Here is a 23,555-nt window from a genome sequence, read left to right as displayed (position 1 = left end):
TGTTCTTCCTTAGAGAGATGCAGAGGATGGACCAAGTATCCTCTATCTCAAATTCTAGAATTTCCATTTTTCTATATAGTGCTCTCTCTCTATAATTATGTATGTATGTACATATGTACATGTGTATATGTATAGATCTAAACACATGTATATATGCAGGCATATATTTATGTATGTTATGTATGTACATATGTATCTATCTATGCTTCTATCACAGTGAAAAAGCCCAACATGAAAGGATGATTTGAGGCTAGGTTCTAGCACTCCACCATTCATCCAATGTATCCAGGTATTTTAAAATCCAATGGTCAAGGACACATTATCTAAAGACTGTCATTTGGTATGAAGTACCACACACCATTTAACATATGAATCATCACCACCCCCAACAATACCAGTTTATAGCCTTATTCTTTAAAGTCTTTCTTTCTTTTTTTTTTTTTTTAAATGTTAGGAAATATTCTTAAAGCAGAAATTCTTGTTAGAGGCTAGGTGCCAGGAAATGACTGAGGCAGAAGGTTACTATTGTTTGCTAAAGAAAAAGTTAGAACAGCCAAACTTATCACTGCTAGTTTATACTATATAATAAAGTATCAGCAACACAAAATGTTAATTAATTTCTAATTCTCTATTCTATTATTTAGATTTCATGAAGGTTGATTGGACTTGATCCATCATTTTACGGAAAATTAATTATTTCAAATACATGCACCACTGTATGCAACCTGCCTGATTTGCATTGAGGAAAATTCAGCAGAAGTAATTGAGGCACAAGCAAATACTGGCACTGACTGAACTCAATTTTCATTCCAAATTTCTGCAAAATCCCAAGGCACAACAATATCAGATGCAAGGGGGAAAACAAACAAAAGCAATGTGAAAAGGGAACATGAAGAGAGAATATTACAAGAATCAGAGAACAAAGGGATTGCAAAACTATTTTAGTGCCATAGATGAGCAGTGAGGGCTTCATTCAGGCAAGGTGGAATGAGATATCATATGGCATCCTGACAATTGATGTCTTCATTTAAATGTAAGAATTTACATTCTAATTAGAAAGAATTTACATCTTAATCAGAGGCAGCTGTATTATCTTGTTACTGTTTTTTTCAAAGGTAATGAACTAAAGTACTGCTGTGCTTTTTCAACCAGAAACTAAATAGACAGCATACAGTGTTATTTTATAGCTTACCTGCTGTAAGCTGTTATTAATATTTTCAAAGATTAAATTCTAACTAAAATCTTTTTTTAAATGAAAATTTTATTTGACATCACTCAGAACAATGTGATAAAGACTTATTTAAAATATTTAAGAAAAATCTTTTCTAACTTATATTTTCAAACATGTTTACCTATCAAGTTATAATTAATAGAACACCAATGAAGCACTATTAGGATTCACGAATATAATTTTGTTTTACCTGGGGAGAATAGGAGAAAAGGCAACTAAAATATATTAGCATCACCACATTCCGGTGGAGAGTGGGGATGAAGGTCACCCAGCACTTAGGTAACTAAAGGAGTGCTGTGCTTAATATAAATTATGACTTAACTGAATGATTGGATAAGGATAAGAAATGGGTGAGTTACTCTTATTTGGGAATTCTCAGAAAGGTGAAAAGGACTACATATGTGCCACAGGGTACTACGCAAAAAATAGTGTTCATTAGGCACTTCCTATGCTAATGCAAAAAAAAAGAGGCAACAAATGTTTTTTCCTGCTCTTGGGAAATTCATATTCTAAAGGAGGAACAACATAAAAATAACTGTGCATGCAAGATATACACAGCATAAAAGAAAGGTAACCTCAGAAGTAGAGCACTAGTAATGGTATTGGGGTGGGAGGTGGTTAAGAGAGAAAGAGAGAGATAGAGAGAGGGAAAGGGAGAGAGACAGAGAGAGAGAGAAAAAGGGAGAAAGAGAGAGAAAAGAGAGAGAAGAAAGAAAAGAGAAAGAGAGAAGAGAGAGAAGAAAAGAGAAAGAGAAAAGAGAGAGAAAAGAGAGAAGAAAAGAGAAAGAGAGAAAAGAGAGAGAGAGAGAGAGAGAGAGAGAGAGAGAGAGAGAGAGAGAGAGAGAGAGAGAAAGAGAGAGAAAGAGAGAGAAAGAGAGAGAGAGGGGATTCCAGGCAGGAGTGCTTTAAATGTCAACTAGAGCCTTTTAATTTTATCCTGGAGACAATGGGGAATCACCCCAGTTCCTCAAATAGTGGGGTGACATGCGTGGGCCTGAACTTTAGGAAAATCACTTTGGCAGCTGAGTGAAGGATGGACTGCAGTGAGGAGACAGGGCCCAGAGAGTGCCAGAAGACGACTGTCGTGGTCCAGAGGAGGTCCAGGGTCACCTTGTCTTGCTTGCACCAGAACAGGGGCTGTGTTAGTGGACAGAAAGACGGATTTTTTGGGAAAGACAATGAATTGTTTTGGACGTGTCAGTAGCTAGCATTCACATCGCAATTTCAGGATTTCAAAGTGCTTTGCTGGGTAACTTGATCTTTTGGCAGGCATAGTTACTACCCTCATTTTGTCAACGAAGCAGCCGAGGCGGCCAGAAGAAAAGTGACAAGCCCAGGATCACACAGAGCCGAACTCGTCTTCAACTGGGCGCAGGCTCTCCGACTGGGCGCAGACTCTCCGGCTGAGCCTCCCAAATGATGCGATCATGGAGAGAACCCGGACAGAGGGAGGGGAGCAGGCCCCAGAAGGAGGCCTGAAGGACCCCACAGTTAGTGGGCACACTTCGGTCCAGCAAAGGAAACTGAGGAGGAGCAGTCACACAGGTGGGAGGAGCAGGAGAGAGCAAGGTCACAGAAAGGTAGAGAAGAGCAAGACTCCAGGGGAGGAGGGGATGTGTCAGCCTGCAGAAAGGTCATGGGCAACAAATGAGGAAAGGCCATTAGAGCTGGCAATTTGAGATCCCTGGAAAGAACAACTTCTGTTGAATTCTGATGCGGGAAGTTGTAAAGATTTTCCTTATGATTAGAAGGTGAGCTCAGCAATACAGTGCAGAGACCCCTGGGAGCTGTGTAACATTGCAGATGTCATTTCACCACCTTGTGCCTCAGTTTCCCCACTAGTAAAACTAGGGGGAGGGTGTGGAAGTAATGACCTAAAAACCTCTTATAACTCGGAATCTAGGATCCCACAATCCTTTGATATTAACAATTCGTCTCCATCTCATCTCTTTTGGAGGCAATTGGGCGTAAGCCAGGGTCACACAGGTATTAAATGTCTGAGGCCAGATTTGAACTCAGTTTTTTGAATCAACTTTTTGATGCATTTGCTTTGGTTGCATTTTCCAAGCTATCTTGTATGACCTTATGCATGTATGGCAGGTATCCTCTGGGTGAGCTATTTTCAGGTGGTGACGTGCTCTACAATAGGTAAAATGTGTTTTTCATATCATCAATAAATTCTGGGTTCCGTCTGTACTCATATTCTCCACTCATTTCATTCAACTGCGTAATTGCAGAGATCAGCTCCAGGACAACATCTATAAAAGAACGTTCACTTCCTCCTCCGGCTGATGCCTTCACTGCGTAAGTACTTCTCCTGGCCAGCAGTGGAGATCAAATCAGTCAGTGCTTAAAGAAATTAATTCAGACTTCACTGGAAGTAAAAATGGGAAGACGGGGCTCAATGAAAAAGACCTTGATGCTGGAAAAGACTGAAGTGAAAAGAAAAGGGGATGGAAGAGGATGAGATGGACAGGTAGTGCCATGATCATGAGCTGGGGCAGACTTCAGGAGATAGGAGGGACAGACGGGCCTGACATGCTATGGTCCATGGGGTCGTGAGAATTGGTCAAGACAGAACAAGGGAACAACAACAATAAAAGCACTATCACTTGGCTCTGATCCTTGTTGGTCATCTGCTGACCTCGCTTACAGTTCTCTTTTTATCGTCTCGCACTTGGAGATTCAACCAGCATTTTGATGCACCTTGAACTCCCTGGCTTCCACTTCAACTATGCTTCGGCCACCCAGGTATGGTCATGGCCTTGTTCTCCCCACTGAGGATGGCTGAGAGTGTCCTCCCCCTCCTCCTGCCCCCAGGCCCACACCCTTCGGGTCACCTTGAACGCCTCACTCACAATCACCTCACATACCTGAGCTGTTGCCAGGACTTGTCTTTTCTAAATCCCATTTCTTAAATATACTCCCTTTCTCATCATCATCAACCAACAGCTAGATTATAGTAAGGGGCTTCTGGCTGGTCTTCTTGCTTTACTAGCTTCTCCACTTGAACTTCTAGTCACCATGATGGCACCACTTGCTCCTTGCCAAATTCAAACTCTTGGCTATTCGTCCCCACCCTCCCTCAGCCCTGTTTGTTTTCTCTTTTTCTTTTCCTACTTATTTGAGAAAATCAATTAGTTGTGCTGACTTGGTCCTCTACAATGATAATATCTAATACCACTTGGGTGTTTATTGTTGTACTATAAACTGTAAGCCTTCTTAATTTTTTTTTGAATTTATTTAATCTTTTGTTTTTCCCAGTTACACATAAAAATAATTTCTAATATTTGTTTTTAAAACTGTATGTAGAGTTCCACATTTTCTCCCTTCCCATCACCCCTCATTAAGAAGATGAGCAATTTGATATAGATTTATACATGTGTAGTCATGCAAAACATTTTCAAATTAGTCATGTCATAAAGGACCAAAACCAACCAAACAAATAAATAACCTAAAGAAAAATACAGTAAAAAAAGTTTCAATTTGTGTTTAGACATCATCAATCCTTTGTCTGGGAATGGATAGTATTTTTGATCCTAAGTCCTTTGAAGTTGTCTTGGATCATTGAATTGCTGAGAATAGTTAAGTCATTCACAGCTGATCATTTTACAATATGCTGTTATTTTGTACACAGTGCTTTTCACTTTGCATCAATTTATATAAGTCCAAGTTTTTTCTAAGAGCATCCTACTCATCATTTCTTATAGCACAATAGCATTCCATCACAATTGATGGGTTATCCCTCAATTTCCAAATCTTGTTCACCAAAAAAGAGCTACTATAAATTTTTTGTACACATAGGTGATCTTCCTTTTTTTATCTTTTTTTTTTTTTTTTTTCCAATGCAGATCTAGTAGTGTATTGCTAGGTTAAAAGGTATGTTTTATAGTCCTTTGGTGTAGTTCTAAATTGCTCCACAGAATGACTGAATCAGTTCACAACTCTATCAACAATGAATTAATGTCTCATCCCTCCCTCCAACCTTTCCAACATTTGTTACTTTCCTTTTCTCTCCTATTAGCCAATCTAATAGGTATGAGGTAGCATCTTAGAATGGTTTTAATTTGCATTTCTCCAGTCAGAGTTGGAGCATTTTTTCATATGGCTATAGATAGCCTTGATTACTTCATCTGAAAACTATCTTTTGCTCACTTATTAGGAAATGCTTCTTTTTTAAATGGTAAATTCTCTTTATGATGGAGAAATGAGGCCTTTATCACAGAAACCTTCTTCAAATTTTTTCTCTATCCTATTTCTTCCCATGAATTTTATTCTCTTTTATTTCACTCAGGCCTTAACACTCAGAAGTGTTTTGTTTGTGACTGTTCCTTCTTCTAATCTACTCTCTCTCTTTAACCCTTCCTTCTTTTTTTATCCCCTTTCCCTCTTACTTTTTTGTAGGGTAAAAGATTTCTATATCCAATTAAGTGTGTATATTATTCCCTCTTTGAGCTGATTGTGATGAGACTAAGGTTCACTCAACCCTTTTTCCCCATTTTTTCCTTCTTCCCCTGCACTTTATAAGGTATGTGTGATATTTTACCCCATTCTACTTCTCCCTTTCTCTTTCTCCCAGTATATTCTTCTCTCACCCCTTGATTTGATTTTTAGGTATTATCCTTTCATATTCAACTTATTCTTGTATTTTCTGTCCATACATTCTCTTTCTGATTCCCTAATAGTTAGAAACTTCTTAGGAGTTACAAGTATCTCTTCATGTAGAGATGTAAACTCCTTTTTATCATTTTTATTTCTTTTATAAATATTTTATATTATATAAATTTATTATTATTAAGTTCTTTTGATCAGGGCAAGTTTTTCTTAACAATTTCTTAAAAGATATCATCTAAGCATGATCATGGCTTTCAGGTAGTCCATTAGTTTTAAAATTATTTCTCCTAGATCTATTTTCTAAGTCAGTTGTTTTTCCAGTGAGATATTTTACACAGTCTTCTACTTTCTCATTCTTTTGGCTTTGTTTTTAAATTATTATTATTAAAATTTTTTTTGGTTTCTCAAAAAGCCATCAGCTTCCATTTGCTCAAATCTAATTTTTAAGGAATTGTTTTTTTCAGTGAGCTTTTGTACTTCTCTTTTTCCATTTGGCCAATTCTATTTTTTAAGATTTTTTTTTTTTTTTTTTTTTTGGTGTGTGTGTGTGTGTGTGTGTGTGTGTGTGTGTGTGTGTGTGTGCGCGCTTCTTTTTCCATTTGGTCAATTCTGCTTTTTACGGCATTTTTCTCCTCACTGACTTTTTGAAAAAAGCATTCACTATCTGGTCTAGTCTTTCTTTGCTTTTAAGATGTTATTTTCTTCAGTAATTTGTGTATCTATGTATGTGTTTATCTTCTTTACCAAACTGTTGACTTATTTTTCATGATTTTTTTTTGTTTCTCTCTTATTTCTGTTCCTAATTTTCCCTCTACCTTTCTTATTTAGTTTTCAAAATCATTTCTGAGCTCTGCCAGGGTCTGAGATCTATTCATATTTTTCTTGGAGGCTTTGGATGCAGAAATTTTGACTTTGCTATTTTCTTCTGAGAGGGTTTTGCTCTTTCTTGTCACCATAGTAACTTCCTGTGGCCTGTTTTTGTTTGTTTGTTTTTTGTTGCTCACTTCCACAGACTATTTATTGACTTTTTACCATTATTAAAGTAGGGCTCTGTCCTAAGCTTCAGGGGGTTTGTGCGGCTGTTTTCAGAGACACAGAGTTTTCAGTTCTATTAAGATGGTATGCTCTAAGGAGAGGTGTTTTGACTACTCTCCTGGACCATAAGCACTCTCTTCTGTCCTGGAACAGTGAGGACAGCCCCTGTTTCTGCAGATTTCAAATGCTGGTGCTGGAGCTCCTCCTTGCCCTGGGACTGCCCCCCAGGACTGTGACCAAGCTCAGAGTCTGGGCAGAGCCCCAGATCCTGCTCCCAGGGCCAGTATTCTCCAGTAATCTCCTGACCAATTGTTGTCGCCTTTATAATCTGTGGGCTGAGAGCTCTGGGAGCCCCTGAGGCCTGCTCCTGGTTGGTTGGGGCTGTGCTGGTGAGTTTGGCACTGGCTTGTGCAGTCTCACCAAAATTGCAACGGACCTTTGCTGATCTTTTAAATTGTCTTTGGCGGTACAATTATTTCATCCTGTTCTTTTATGGGTTCTGTGGTTACTTCAGGAATTGTTTCATGGCATTATTTAGGAGTGTTTGAAGGGTTTAAAGGAGTACTTGGGTGAGCAGCTATCCTTCCTCTGCCATATTCCTTATTTCTTTCCTTCTCCTTATCTTTCTTTCTGCCTTTTCTTCCTTCTTTCTTTTCTGAGGCAATTGGGGTTAAATGATTTGCCCAGGGTCACACAGCCAGGAAGTGTTAAATGTCTAAGGCTAGATTTGAACTCAGGCCTTTCTGACTTCAGGTGCTCTGTCTACTATACCATCTAGTTTCCCCCTTTTATCTTTTCTTGAGGGATCCTATCACACTTTCCACAGCATCTATCCACAACTTTTTCTTCCCAATTCTTCTATGCTATGTCCTTCCCTCAATTATCATCCTTATTTTTAATTAACTGAGGAGATTCCAGATTTTCTGTCCTATTTTCTCTGCAGTGTAAAAGCCTTTCACATCAGTTTCTGTTCTCCACTATTTTGTTTTGGTCTCTCAGGAGAAGATGGTTCTTGTCCTTGGAAAAGTCAACTTCTGGTTGTGATCTTGATCTCTGCCTTTCCTGATTTCTGGCCAAACTATCTTACTTAATACTCTCTAATACAGATGCCTCTGCAGAGGTGCTCCTCAAGGCCTGAAAGGCCTTCCCCTCCCTCCTCCCTGGAACACCCTTCACAGATCAGCTCAAGTGCTAGCTCCAACCCCCCAAGTCCCTGAGTTGTTACCCTCTTGGTGAGGTACATTAGACAGATCACTGACAACCAACCTTTTTGTCCCCTTTCTACAAGTGTGGATCCTTTGCTGCCTTGAATGCTAGGAGTTGGAGAACCAGAAGACCAGGGGGGTGTATACATACATAGGCTCACACTCATGTCTAGCTAGAGTTACAATAGAAAGTGTTTAAGGTTGATAACAGCTCCCACATCTTAAGTGACTTCATTCTCAATCAGTTCTCCCACAAAGACTTTGCTGATAGATGGGCAATATGTTGGAAAGAATCTTCTGAGAAATCAATGATCCAACAGCCATTATGTGCCTGCCTATGGCAGAGATGAGAAATTCATAGAGCACGGCCTCAAATGCCAGCAAAACTCCAGTTTACACGCCCCAATCAAAATATAATTGGGAAATATTTAATAAAATAAATAAAAAATAAGATACAACATGGATAATGTTAACTTGTGGCTTTCTAAGTCAATATGTGGCCCACAGAGATGTTTCCATTTGAGTTTCACATGAAATCTCTAACAAAACACCAACAAACAAGTAAAGATATGAGACATATCTGGGTGGAGGACATCCAGCAGAGCCATGGGTCTGGACTGGTGGTCACAGGAGACTAGAGCTGGCTTATAGAGATCTAGGAGTCATCTATATAGAAATAATAGTTGAACCCATGGGCACCTGAAATGTAAATGAGAATTGCTACTATCACTTAAGCTTATTAATGTTTTGTTGTAAGAATTACATCTAAATGGGAACATTTTTGGAAATGTGCTGCTAGAAAAGAGGAACTTTTCTCCTTTACCCCCCATTTTACATAAATATTGTGAAACAGAATTGGCTTTTTCCAGCTATAGCTATTTTACCTGTTTATGACCCTTGCTAGGGGAAGGAGTGTCAGTCCTCTAAATTCAGATGCCCTAAGGCAAATGCCTACCCTAGTTCTGTCTTTGGGTACCAATCATTTTAAGAATTAATATATATGGACAGGAAACAGCTAAGATAGCAGAGTAGAAGGAAGTAGTAAAGCTATACTCTTCTCTACAATTATTTCACACAGATTCAGAAAAAAATCAAACTTAGTCCTAATTGGGAAAACCAAGAAAAAAAATGAACAGTGTGTCATATTTTTTTCAGCCCATGTCAGTATAGAGACAGCGAGTTCTGTGGACACTGGGAACAGGGACTAGCCAGGAGTGCAATGTAGACGGAATGTCAGCCTACTGCAGTGTATCAGGGCTTTTTCCTGGTTACATATTAAATGCAAATTGAGGTGGGGGCCCAGAGTGGCAGTGGGCCATAGGTTAAGTACTCAGCTACCAGAAATAAAGAAGTAAGAATAGCTGTATGTCTCTAACCTGAGGATCTAAGCAGGGTCTCAATCAGTTTCCAATTTACTCTGAAACTTATAACAGAATAATCAGGGTAGAAAACTCAGAACAAAGGAGAACCTGGAGTTCTGTCACTTTTAATCTGAAAGCCCTCCAGTTAGTTAATGGCAGTTGAATTTAGGAGGAGTTTACTGGAGCTCCAGCCAGGGGAAAGCCCATAGTGTTGTGTTGCTGAAACTTGATCCTAAGTTAATAACTCTCAGAGCTAAGGGAGATAGTTCGACATTCAGACTTCACCTTGGATCAGAAAACTTTGGACATTCTGAAAACTTACAGGTCTGCAGACTGAGCTGCATTGATGATATAGGAATGACATAAATTCAATACTAGAAAAAAATAGTAGCAAGACCCAAAAGAACACAAAACAGGATAAAGCATGGCTCAGCCATCCTAGTAAAAAGTATATTAAGTCTGATCTTGACACAAATTTCCGTATTAGAAAGTTAAGACTGGAAGGGTGGGCAACTTAAAAAGAATCCCACCACAAAGAGCTATTAGGAAAAGCTAAAGGCATAAACCCAGGAGAAGAGAGAGTCCAAAATATCTACAAGCAGATATTTATATTAGATATAAGATAGTGCTATAAGCCTCGAAAAAAAATGTAGCTTAGGCACAAGTTCAAATAAAATTCCTGGATGAGAAAAAGCAAGAGTATTAAAAAGAACTAAAAATGACTTTACAAATGAAGTCATATCACCATAGAAAATAATTGAAAATGAATGAGAATGTTGGAAGAAAAACTGGAAAAGAAATAAGAGCTATAGAAAAAAAAAAGAATTGCAAGGTTAACAGTATGATATGAGAGGTCCAAAGTCTTATTCAAACCACAAACTTGAAAATTAGAATGGACCAAATAGAAGCCAATGACTTTGTGGGAAAATAAAAAATATTAAAATTAAAAAAAAGAAGTATTGAATATTAAAAAAAAAAGCCTGACCTGGAAAACAAATCAAGAGGAGATATTTTAATAATCATTGGATTACTGGAAAGTCATAGAGGAAAAAAAGAGCCAGACATCATATTTAAAAATGATACAGAAAATGGTCAAATAAAGGGCAAAGTGAAAACTGAATCTACCAGTCACTTCCCTTCAAGAGAAATCTGAAAATAAACACTTTCAGAAACATTATAGCTAAAATACAGGTCTTCCAGATCAAAGAAATAAATAAAACAAACAAACAAACAAACAAAACCCTGCAAGCAGCCAGAAAGAAAGAATTCAAAAACTAAGGATGATGGTACAAGATTAGTAGCCACTGCACCATTAAAAAAAAGCAGGGAGCTTAAAAGATGATGTTTCATAAGTCAAAAAATTTAGACTTATAGTCAAGAACAATTTACTCAGCATAACTGAATATAAACCCACAGGTTAACAAATGAACCTTTCATGGAATAGAGGATTTTGAAGCAATCTTGATAAAAAGACCAGAGCTACATAAAAACTCTGAAATACAAACACAGGATTTGAGAGTAACATAAAAAGGTAAACATGAGTGAGCAAACATAAAGGACTAAGTAGGATAAAATGTTTACATTCTAATATGGGAGATGACACATGTGTTCCCTTAAAACCCTATCATCAGTAGGGATCATAAAGGGAATAAATAAGACAGAAGCTCTGGGAATAGTTTTCTTTTAAAAATTTGTTTTGATGATCACAAAAAAGAGAAAGAAAGGAAGGAAAAAGGAATACATTAGGGTGAAAGAGTAGAGGGTGTATGTGTGTGTGTGTGTGTGTGTGTGTGTGTGTGTGTGTGATTATCTGGATAAAGATTACCCATAGGAAAGAATAGGAGGAATAAGTGCCTTTTGTACCTCATTTTCTCCTGAATTGTTCAAGGAAATGAAGAATACACATAGAACTAAAGAAATACAATTAGTGGAAATATGTTTAGAAGAATTATACATGTTGAACCTGTACTGGATTGCTTGTGGTCTAGGGGAGGAGATGGGGGGAAAGAAAAGAGAAAAATTTAGAGCACAAGATTTTGCAAGGATGAATATTGAAAACTATCTTTGCATGGATTTTGAAAATAAAAAGTTATTTAAAAAAAAAAGAAACATTTAAATCAACAGGGAAATAGGAGGAAAAAGGGAGAAGGAAGCCTGGGGAATAAAAGAGAGAAGGTTATTAGGAATTAACAAAACAAATGCTGGATTATGAATAGGGGTTTACAAGGAAAGAAAGACTAAGCAATTATGATTAAGCTTTGGGAACAGAAAGAAAAGAGAGGCAGAAGCACATTACATCAAATCATATTCTTTATAAAAGAAAAAAGAGTCAGGAAATTCTAATGATTAATCAATGATTCAATAAGTAACTCATGAGTAACCATGATTCCGGGGGACTTATAAGGAAACATGCTGTTTGTCTTAGGACAATCAACTCAGGAGATTTTTTTTTTGTCTGACTACACATATTTATTATATGAATTATGCTTCTTTTTTTCAGTAGAGGAGGAGAAAGAGAATGTGATTTTTTATTAATTGAAAAAATAAGTTTAAAAAAAGAGGAGAGTGTAGATTGAATGTAGCTAAGATTAGAAGGGAAACAAATACTCTATAGCAAGTTTCTGATAAAAGTCTTATTTCTAAGATGTGCAGTATGTCTCAGAGCTTTAGTTTACTTAAATGGATTATTTTAAATGGATTTAGTATTTTCATAAATGCATAATAATTTAAGCTTTAATAGTTTTTAGTCTGTTTAATAATTTCTAGTTTAATAAAGCCTATAACTGAAATCAGACTTCTGAGACATAAAGAACTGATTCAAATTAATATAAAGAGCCATTTCCCTATTGTTAAGTGGTCAAAGGATATGTACAGACACTTTTCAAAGGAAGAAATTCAAGTTAGCAACAGTGATGTCAAAAAAATTCTCTAAAACCTTTACAGTTATAGTAAAACACTAACAGAGAATTATAAATGAAGGTAACTCTGAGGCTTTACTGTACCAAACTCAGATTGTTAAAAGTTGACAAAAAAGGAAAATGATATAGGTAAGGGGAGCTTCATGAAAAAAGGAGCATTAATATACTATTGGTAGAGCTGTGAATTGATCCAAACATTTTATCTATTGTATCTCAAAAGTTAATTGAATTGTATGTCCTTTGACAAAGTGCCCCAAAGAGATCAAAGAAAGAGAAAAATGTCAGACATACACATATAAGTGTATTTATAGTGTTTATTAATGTATACACACATGTATACTTGCACACATGTATAGTACTAAGAAAATGAACAATAAGGAAGTACTAATTAATTGAGGAATAGCTGAAAAATTGTAATGCATTAAAATATGGAAAATTTTATGTCAAGAAAAATGATTAAAGAGACTTTTTTTTCAGAGAAATGTGGGAATGCTTGTATGAACTGATGCAGTGTGAAGTTAACATAACCAGGAGAACAATTCATATTGTAACATCAACGTTGTAAAAACAAAAAAGGCTAACAATCTCATGATAGAAAGAAGAATTAATCATATATTTTTGGACATGGCCAATATCGGAGTTTATTTTTGCTTGACTATACTTATGTGTTAGAAGGGGATTGCTTCCACCTGTTCAGTAGTGAGAGGATAGAAGGAAGAAATAAATAAATGCCTGACTATTTAAAAAAAAAAAAAAGCAACAGGGTGTCAGATTGAATGAAAAGTTACACATTACATTTTAAAGTAATTACTTGGTACTATAGTACTAACAATTTTTCTTGGGTATTGGATAGAATGCTGGAATAATACCAAATTACTTTTTGGAATAATACCAAATCACCTTTCTCCAAAAATCTGATTTATTGCTTGTGTTAGACATGAAATTATGGTGGATCCTCTCGACAGGATAAACTTTTGTTAAACATTTTAAAATATGTACATAATTGAACTAATGGAGTGAAACACAGGTTACAATAATCCAAATAAGCAACTAAGTGAAAATTATATTTATAGAACTCTATACTTATACTTGGATGTGGTCATGTCTGATATTCTGAAATTTTTTTAATATGCTAAACTAAATGCTAAACGCATAATGGAAGAGTTTGTTTTAGATGAATGAAAACTATTCAAGCTCACCTAGCTTAAGTGCCTACGCAATGGTATAATTTCCTAAACTAAAGCTAAATCTTCAAATAAATCAGAGATAGATTTTCTAAATTTTGAGCTCCTATCTTCACTGGGGCAAGTAATTGTTTTAAGTTACAAGTTTAATTTGCTGTATGGCCACAAATCATGGAACTAACTAGAGTATTTGAAGAAATGGCAGTGTATGTCACTCATAAGACAATTAAAAGATATACATTAGGTGTAAGCAGTCAACACATTATAGAAGAAAGAAATTGCAAACGAGAAGGGTTGTAAAGGACATCATAAGACAAATATATAAGAGAAGAAGATAGTTTGGAGAGATAATAAGATTATAATTGATGGGCAATTCACATACTTCATTGGTATCCCAGCTATGTCAAGAGAAGGCAAGGCAGGGGCTCCTGTGGGGATCTTATAGGAAGCCATGGACAGGAGCCAAGAAAGGAACGGTCTGCTTGGAAGATTTGGATTTATGTCTGAAAGGACCTCCACACTGAGATCACAGATCCATCAGGGTATTTTAAAGAGGTGTTTTCAGTTCCTGATAGGTTGCAGTCAAGAAATATCCTTTATAAATGAAAATATTTAATAAAGCAAATGAAGTAATTATGAACACAGGAATTTGAAAGCCCTCACTGAGATAATCAAAATATAGCCAATCTATTTGCAGATAATTTGAATTTTATGAATTATGTCTTGAAAAATATTTTATTATATCCCCCTTAATATAATTTAATAATTATAGCTATTTTAAAGCTGAAAGGGGCCTCTGAGATGAGGAACAGCTTAGTTAGACTAGAAACTGTAGACCCTGAGTACCAACGTAGTGACCTTTCTATTGTTCCCTGAGTGTTAAAATGGGGTCCAAGACAGATTAACATATGTCCCTTGTATGCACTACAAATTTCTGGAAAAACATGGACTGCCTATTTGTTTAACTGCATAGAAGACCCATGGAGAGAACTGGATTTGCCATATGAGCCCCCTAGAGTCCCTTCTCTACATAAGGAGCTAGCTCCCTTGTGATGACTCAGATGACCTCTCCCCATCCTCACTTTTCACTCTCCTTTTGTGTGCTATTTACCTTCATTAGACTGTAAAGTCCTTGAGGGCAAGTTCTGATCAAATCTTTCTCATTTGTATCCCTAGCGCTTAGCATGGTGCCTGGTGTATTATATAGTAGATGTTTAATAAATACTTCGTATTATATGGTATGGATTAGTTTGACAAAATGGAATATTTCCTAGATTACTGCAAAAGGATGTCAAGGATAGGAAAAGAAGTGAGTTTGACATGTATAACTAGTTGAAATTCTTCAAAAAATACATTTTATACTGTAGATTAAATCCTTACCTGATAATCCTAAAATGAAGATGGTCATTAGTAGACATATTTGCAGAAGAATAAATAACAAAATAAAGATGCTTAGAAAAATAAGTAAAGTAATACAATCACATAGCAAATCCAGTGACTTCCTCCCACTTACAAAGAGGTAGTTTAATGCATACTGTGAATAAAATCTTATTTTCAAAAGATTATATCTAGTAAAATAAAGGCCTAGATTAACTAGCATTTGCAGTAGGGTGCTGAATGCACTGACACAGAATTTGTATTAATGTATTTAAGGATAATTTCATAAATACACAATACTGAATATTTAACTTGTAAGAGGGGAAATAGTTTTATAGTGAAAATGTAAATACTCCAAAATAATGATGCACATTCCTGGGTTCTAACTAGTTAAAATGTTAGACACACTGATTATAATTTTCTTAACTTTGCAAAGGAAATAAGACCTGAAATTATGAGTGAACTTTGAAGCAGTCTAATATTATTTGGGGTCCTCAAAATATGATACTATAGCAACAGAAGAAATGTTTCCTAAAGCAGCAAGTCAGAGCTTGTTCAAAGGGTAGTTCTTGCCTGCCTGTATCTCAATCAATAATCTAGGCAGTTGAATCAATAAGATAAAAGGGATACACGGGAGTTTATGAACTGACTTCAAAAGAAGCACTTCTATGATCCAGATTTTTATACACAGAAACATAGGCTTTAAGCTGCAACTGTTAATTAAACAATATGCATAAAATGTCTATTTCATAAATGCTGAGATTTATCTTAAACAGACTCAAATGAGCTTTTTATATTGAATATTTATATTTTCAAATAGATTTAAGCTGCAAATTATGACAAGATTCCAAATCTTCTAGGGTAATTCGTCTTGATGATTTCTGTTAAGAGGACTCATTGTGAACTAGGCATTACTTTTTGAATATTATATGACTATTGTGAGTAGAGCAAATGCACAGATGGCACAGGCCATAAAAATATAATCAAACTTTACGATATTGGTCATCTCAGATTTCAGAAATATACCAATGGCTTGAATTTGAATGCTTAGTGTGCCATAGAGTGCTAAATAGTTTTTGGATTTTACTTTTGGATATATATGCAGTGTACCAGATGTACTTAATTTTCTTTCTTAACATTCTCATTATTTTCTAGTGCTTCTGTTTCTGGCATCTTGGTTTCTCACACTATTCCTAGAATTTCTGTACAGAAATCGGTAGAGCTGGGTATAATACCCAAAAGGAAAGAAATTGTACCAATTCTCAGTACTATTATTACTTTTTATTAGATGGAATTATTTTGTTTAGATTACTTTTAAACAACTACTATGTTAAACCCTAGATCACTTTATCAAGAGAACTTATGGAATTGTCTTCCCTGGATTTAAGTGAAAACTGCCTACATCGACATCTGTGTGAGGAAACAGATTAAGATGTCTTCTATCCAGTCTGGTGACTGTGTCACTCAACAATCTTGCTATGTAACTTAGCACACATTCAAAGTGTTGGTTAATTCTCCATTTAAAAATAGGGAGAACAGACATGGTATGCTAGAGGACCAGATACAGTAAGACCTTTGTTTAAATCCTTCTACCATACATGGGTAGCAAGTCCAGAGTCAGGAACATTCGTTTTTCCAAGTTTGAATACATCCTTAGACCCTTACTGGGTGACCCTGGGCAAGTCACTTAATCCTGTTTGCCTTAGTTTCCTTATCTGTAAAATAAGTTGTAGAAGAAATGGCAAAGCACTCTAATATCTCTGCCAAGGAAATCCCAAATGGGATCATGGAGTTGGACACAACTGAACAATAATAAATTTGAGATACACAGAATGAGGCGTGTGATCGTGGTCATTAACTTCTCAGAATACTAAACGACTCTCTAATGATATCATACTTTTGGAATGAATTGCTGAGCTGCCTTCTCTGAAATACCAAGTTGTATTTTGAAGGCAATTGTAAGTAAGGGAGTTTTTATTAAAATTTTATTTAAAATGTTATATTTAACATCAGATTTTTTTTTTTTTGAGTTGAAAGAGAACTTGGTAAATATCCCGTAGACACTTAGCAACTCCAATACTCTCATTTTTGTAGAGAGGGAAATTAAGACCATAGAGGTTAAGTGGATAAATATCTATGGTCACAGAGGTCAACTGGCCAACTCCTTTAAGATTGCAAGTTATGAAGACAGAGGGCAATCCATTCTACTTGTGAACAGTTCTAATGGTGAAGAAGATTTACAACATGCAATTATAACTTGTTTGTGGCTCATTCTCTGCTCCCAGCTTTGTCTTCTATATTAAAAGAATACATTTTTATTGCTATTTTTTGTTTTTGATACTGACACATTTTTCTCAGCATCCTTCCCTGTTCCTAGTAAAAACAATATATTTTAAGGTAGCTATTTTTTTTTTAACTGGGGCCATGTGTGTTCCTTATGATTTCATTACATCTACTTTTAATCATTTTGAAATTCTTTCCCTTTAGAAAGCAGTCATCTATATTGTTTTTGGGCTCCTCATTTCACTTTGTGTCATCTTTCTATGCTTTGGTCTCTTCTTCATTTTTTATTGAACATTAATATTCCATTACATTCATGTACTGTGGTAAGTTTGAGCATCTTCTAAATGATGGGCATCTAACTTTAATTCCAGTTCTTAGCCTAGCTCTACCTTCTGAGTCCATGAAGCCTCCTCTTTGTGTCATCTCTTGATTTCATGACAGCTATTATTTTGCCCCTAAGTATTCTCTTCTTCAGGTTAAATGTCCCCATTTCCCTTTGATTGATTATCTCATATACTTTCTAGTACTTTTTTTTTTTTTTAAATCATTGAGTAACATGAAGGCATAGATGGCAAGCTTATCAAATTTGCAGTTGACTGAAAAGCATGAAATCAATGACAGGATGTGAAAAGATTTTGAAAGGTTGGAGTATTGGGAGGAATTTAATAGGATGAAATTCGATAAAGTCATGGAAAATCTTACATTGGGTTCAGAAAATCCACTTCCTAAGTACAGGAAGGCAGTAACAGGGTGAAATAACAGTTTTTCTACACAAGATCTGGGGCCTGCCAGGAGAGGAGGGAGGGGAGAAGCAGCCCAGGTCAGGACACAGCAGGTTAATGCTCCCCTGCTAAAGCAGGAGTGGGATCCAGAGCAGCCCTTCACTCCCAGCCCGGGTGACAGTCTAAAAAACGACTGAAGACCCAACAAGAGTCAGCTTTGTGGTGGGCAGCCAAGAAACCACTGTACTCTTGGGCACCTGACTGTGCCAGGGTCCCCTCCCTGAAGTCAGACCACAGAGGGATCTCTGTGTTCTATAGCATCCAGAAAAACATGACCCGGATCATGAGGAGCCTTGTGTCTCTGTCACCTGAGGACAGATCCAAAGACTGGGGATGTTTTGCCTGGAGAAGGGAAGACTCAGCAGGCTAGGACGCTGTCTTAAAGGATTTGAAAGACTGTCATGTGGACGAAAGAGTAAGCTTTATGTCTTTAGTCCCAGAGGACAAAACCAGGAGCAATGGATCCAAGTTATCGAGAAAAAACGTAGGCTTGATGACAGGAAAAGCTGCCGAGAGCTCCAAGAACTGCAGTCGTCTCAGGGGGAGACGGGACCTGGGAGGTCTCCAAGCAGAGGTCAGGGGCCCTTCTGTCGGGGATGCCTTTCAAAAAGGGGTGGACTAGATGGCCATGGAGGCTCTCCAGCCCTCACCTGCCCTTCTCTGAAATCTGAGTGTCTTTTCACAAAATGTGGTACCCAGCCCAGGCACACAAGACATGAGAGGGATGGCTCAGCCTGATCACATTTTCTGCCTTGTTATCAAGGTCTCTGAAGTCGATGCCCACTCTTCTTGTGGATACTCTGTAGAGTTGTGGGAGAATACAGCCCAGATTTTAGGGACATGATGCGAGTAAGCGCTTAGCTTTGAGCTATGATCTGGTATTAAAATTAAACTCACGGGTTGGGATTTGTAAACTATAATTTTAGGAGGACAGATTCAGATGATATCTGCCTGCCCTCTCCTACTCCACAACTAGTAGTAATAGAAAACAGCAGTATTAGTTACTCCTTTGGGGACCTGACTTAGTGTTGTAAATGTAGCCTCCGAAGGTGTACCTCAATGTCTCAGTCTCTCCCTTTCCTCCTCCTTTCCTCTTCTCTCCCTCCCTCTTTCCTTTTCCTCCTCTTCCCTTCTTTTCCTTCCTCCTTCTTATTCTTGTTGTTCTTCCTCCTCCTCCTTCTTCCTCTGTCCTTTCTCCCTCTCTCTCCCTCCCTTCTTCTTCTTATTCCCTCCCCCCCTCTCTCTCTTCTTAATTCCTGCTAATCCCTTTAATTTGCAGGGATTTCTTTTTTTTTTTTTCCCCTTTAATATTTTTATCTACCCCCAGTTACCTGCAAAACAATGTTTAACATTTGTTTTTAACTATGATTCCAGGTGCTCTCTCTTCCTCCCCACCCTTGACCCCCATTGAGAAGGTATTTCCATAAAAGTCATCTTTGCAAGGATTTCTTAATCCATATGGTGGGCACAGTCTTGATTGATCTATCAATAGATGCAACCAATGTGGTCAAGCAGACGCTCAACCCCCGAAAACCTGTCTGACTTTGGCCAAGTCATCACATTAGAGTTGTCACTTTATATGTTGGTCACAGTTTCCCCATCTGTCAAATAACAAGGTTTGATAGAAGATTTCTTTGTTCCCTTTCAGCTAAAGTATTCTATAGTTCCAACAATCTAAAGCATGTTGTTTCCTTTTAAAATTGATCAGGCTACGGTATATTAAGGCTAAATATCAAATACTTACTAATATCAATAACAGAAAACAATAAGTTTTCTTTTTCTATCATTATGATAGAATTCGTTCTTCTGTTCTCAAAGATTACCATTTAGTTAATTAGAATCATATAAATCCAGAGTATTAGGTCTTAGAATGTCTATTGTCAAAATTAAATGAAAACACATGAAATAATGATACCAGTCACTTAATATGACATTTAAGGCATTCAAACATACACATAAAAACAATTTCATTTACTTATGACAAAATCCAGATGGAGGTACTCTAAAACTCAGCTTCTTAAAAGTATGGTTAGAGACCCCATATGAGGTCTCATAATTGAAGGTGAGGATTGAAAAATTATGATTTATTGCAGCATATGTTTGATTTGTATTTCTTATTTTATGTCCTTCTATGCCTGGCGTCACATAAAAATTCCTCAGGGGAAACGGGGATGCAAGTGGAAAAAGTTTAAGAAGCCCTGCTCCAAAAGAACTAATTAGTTCTGAGAATCAATCAATAATTGAAAAATAATTACTTAATGCCTACTATGTTCCAGGCACTGGGAATACAAGTACAAAGAATGAAACCATTTCTACTGAAGATTATATTCTACTGGGAAGACAACTGGAAAAAATAGTAATTCGCGCTTACGGTATGCCAGGCATTGTGCTAAGTGCTTTACAAATATTACCTCATTTAACCTTTGTGAGAACCCTGCTAACTACTTCTGTTTTACAGATGAGGAAACTGTGGCAAAATGAAGTTGTGCTTGCCCAGGGTCACAGAGCCAGCAAGTTTCTGAGGCCCTATTGGAACTTGGATCTTCCCAAATCCAGACCCAGTGCTCAAGCCACTTCCCCACCTTTCTGCTGCAGAATAAATGCAAAAATAGATTATTAAATAAAAGGCAGCTGGGGAGGGAGCCCACCAGCACTGGAAGGGATTGGAGAAAAAAAGCGAGAGAGCCAGGTTTCTTCAGTTTGTTAGTAGTTCATTTTGCAATAACTACTAGCTTATATTCAATCTTTGGCTATTCTCTATAGAAACTAGAAACTTACATTGAGCCCTATGTTGGAAAAGGAAGAGCATTTTAATGTGTTGTCTGGAATACCACATGCTTTTGTTAATATTTTTAAGGGTGACATTTAAACTTCGCATGGTTTCCCAGTAGGCCAAATTCCGATATGAAGGAGAGGAGCAGGAGCCTGTTACCTGGAGGTGGCAGAGACCTTCAGGAGCTCAGGAGCCACAGGAGCAACGGGGGCAAGGGCAGAGACAGCTGGCTTGGAGGAGAGACATCTGTAGCTACAGGAGGGAGAAAGGCAGCTCCATGAGCACGCGGGATGCGAGCCCTGCGCTAGGCGGCTAAGCCCAAACAATGGGACGAAGGGGACTCCCTCCGCTGCCCCAGAAGCGTGTGGGAAGAAGGGCCAGTCTTTTCACCTGACTCTGGGGGTCCCTCTACAACCCGATGCTCTGCCTTCCCCACCCTTTGTGGCCACAAGCACTTGGAGCTTTCCTTTCTGCCTCTGCTGGCCTCCCTTTACCTCTTTCCAGCTTGGGGAGAAGAAGAGGCTCCCAGCTTTTAAGATTTATTGAACAATTCCACGTTTGTTATATCTACACCTGAAGGGACTGTATTGCCGTAGGTCACATGCCCTTTCATCCTTCATCTTTCAAAATCAAAGCATCTTTTTAAACCATGTGGAGCCTTCACACCACAGGCTGATCTTTTGTAGGATAAGAGAACCAAACAGATTGAAATGGAGGAGAGAGGGGTTTTTCCTAGGTTGCACTCCTTATTTACAATAATACATGCACACACATATTTGTACATATATGTATGTATATACACAGATACATACATATACATATACACACATGACTCTTCCTAAAAATATTTCATTGTTTGCTACTAGCAAAGAAACCAAAAAGCCTTTACATTGAAGGAAATTAGTTTTACAGGACTTTGCATTAGTTAAAATCTGCTCGAACATCTAATATAGTTAAGAACAATAAAACAACTCACAGAAAGATAATGTTTACCTAAAATAGTATCATATGACCAGAATTTATCGGTCTAACACTCACAAATATGTGTTTAAACTTTCAAATTGAAATATACTATGCATATTTTGTACCAAATCAGGGTAACAAACCACCCCCGCTACAGCTGGGAAGGTTAAACAATAGTATTCAAATCTGATTTTGATATAACAGCTGTTCAAATGCCAGGACATATTTTGCTTAAAAATGTGACCAGTTTGGGAAATTGCTCCTCTGGCCATATGCATTTATCTTTAAATAAAAATGTTTTAAAAGAATTTTAAAAATTCTGAGTAGAAGTATACTAATGAAGGTCAATGAAATCTTGGTTTGAGGTGACTTGGCAGTCATCCTCAACTTTTAAAGTTCAAAGACCATTTTAATATCAGTTTTCCTGCACTTGTGCCCTCTCTATTGATTCCTGATTGAAAATGAAAATCACAAAAAACAAAACAAAACCAAAAAACCCACCAAACCCAATGAATCAGAATTAATTGTAGGAAGGATGTTGAGACCGTAATAAGTTATAGCATATCTAAATTGGTAATTCATGTCAGAAAAAACGGAGATATTTTGGAAAGTTCAGTCTGTGTTTTTTTGTGGGGAACCACATTGAGAATTGTATTGTTTGAGGTTTCAAGCATCTTCTACAAAGAAAGGCAGCCATCTTAGGCTCAGAAGCTAAGAGTTTATACTGTCATTTTGCTTGTATATGGAAACAAAGAAATAAAAATGAACAGCATAAAGGGTAACTGTAACACACTCTCTCTCTCTCTCTCTCTCTCTCTCTCTCTCTCTCTCTCTCTCTCTCTCTCTCTCTCTCTCTCTCTCTCTCTCTCTCTCTTTCTCAACTGGAGTTAAGCAAGTTGCCCAGAGTCACACAGCCAGTGTTAAGTGTCCAAGGTCATATTTGAACTCAGGTCTTCCTGACTTCAGGGCTGGTGCTCTATCCATTGCACCACCTAGCTGCCTCTAAAATTACTCTCTTAAACAGAGTTGTTAAAAAAAAAAAAAAAAAAAAAAAAAGACTACCAGTTGTCTATTTGGAAAATTAAGAGTCCATAACATTAAGCTTATTTAATAAACTGCCCTCTTAGATGAGGGTTTTCTCATCTTATTAGGACATGAATTCAACTCAATTCAATTCAACAATAAAGCCCATGACTCTGTGCCAAGTGTGGGAGAAACTTGCCCCCAATGAGCTTTTAGCCCATGGGGGCGAGGATACCACAGGGGCACAGTGGAAGAGAGGGCTCCGTTAACAGCCCCAAGCCCCCAGCTGAAGTGGAGCTCTGCCATTTTTTAGGTATTTGACTTTAACAAAGTTACTTCATCTCTTCCATTTTTTCATTTTTACAAAGAAGGTTTGAGTAGATGAATTCTACATTTGCCTCTAGCTCTAAATCTATGAAATAATCTAAAATACTGATGTGAAGGATCAGAAAAGGTCTTGCACAAGAGGTGACATGTGGGCTATGCTACAAAAGGGCTTCTCCAGGTAGAGGAGACAAAGGAGAGTGTGGGAGGCAGAAGATGCTAGATGCTGCCAAGGGTGGGGCTCACAGATGGATGGATATTTTCCCGAAGGAGAGGAGCCAAGAAAGAGGAAGTTTGCCACTTCCCCCCCCCAAAAGAGACACCCTCTAGATAAGGGAAAAGGCCAGAGTGGGAAAGAACCCAGAGAAAGAGAAAAAAAGCTTCCCAGGCAACAATACAGAGTAAAGTAAGCACTTCTCATATTACAAACAGAAAGAACAGAAAAATGTCAACTGGTCATTGACTATTATGATGAAGCCTGG

General features: G+C 37.3%; 1 protein-coding gene across 1 annotated transcript in view; it reads right to left on the bottom strand.

The window, feature by feature from the left end:
• ELP4 (elongator acetyltransferase complex subunit 4) overlaps positions 1-23,555 on the bottom strand; it is a 227,493-nt gene that overhangs the window by 62,146 nt on the left and 141,792 nt on the right. The window lies entirely within an intron of this gene.

Source organism: Sminthopsis crassicaudata, chromosome 6 (genome assembly GCF_048593235.1).
Source record: "Sminthopsis crassicaudata isolate SCR6 chromosome 6, ASM4859323v1, whole genome shotgun sequence".
Lineage (NCBI taxonomy): Eukaryota > Metazoa > Chordata > Mammalia > Dasyuromorphia > Dasyuridae > Sminthopsis > Sminthopsis crassicaudata.
This window is presented reverse-complemented; position numbering and strand designations above follow the sequence as displayed.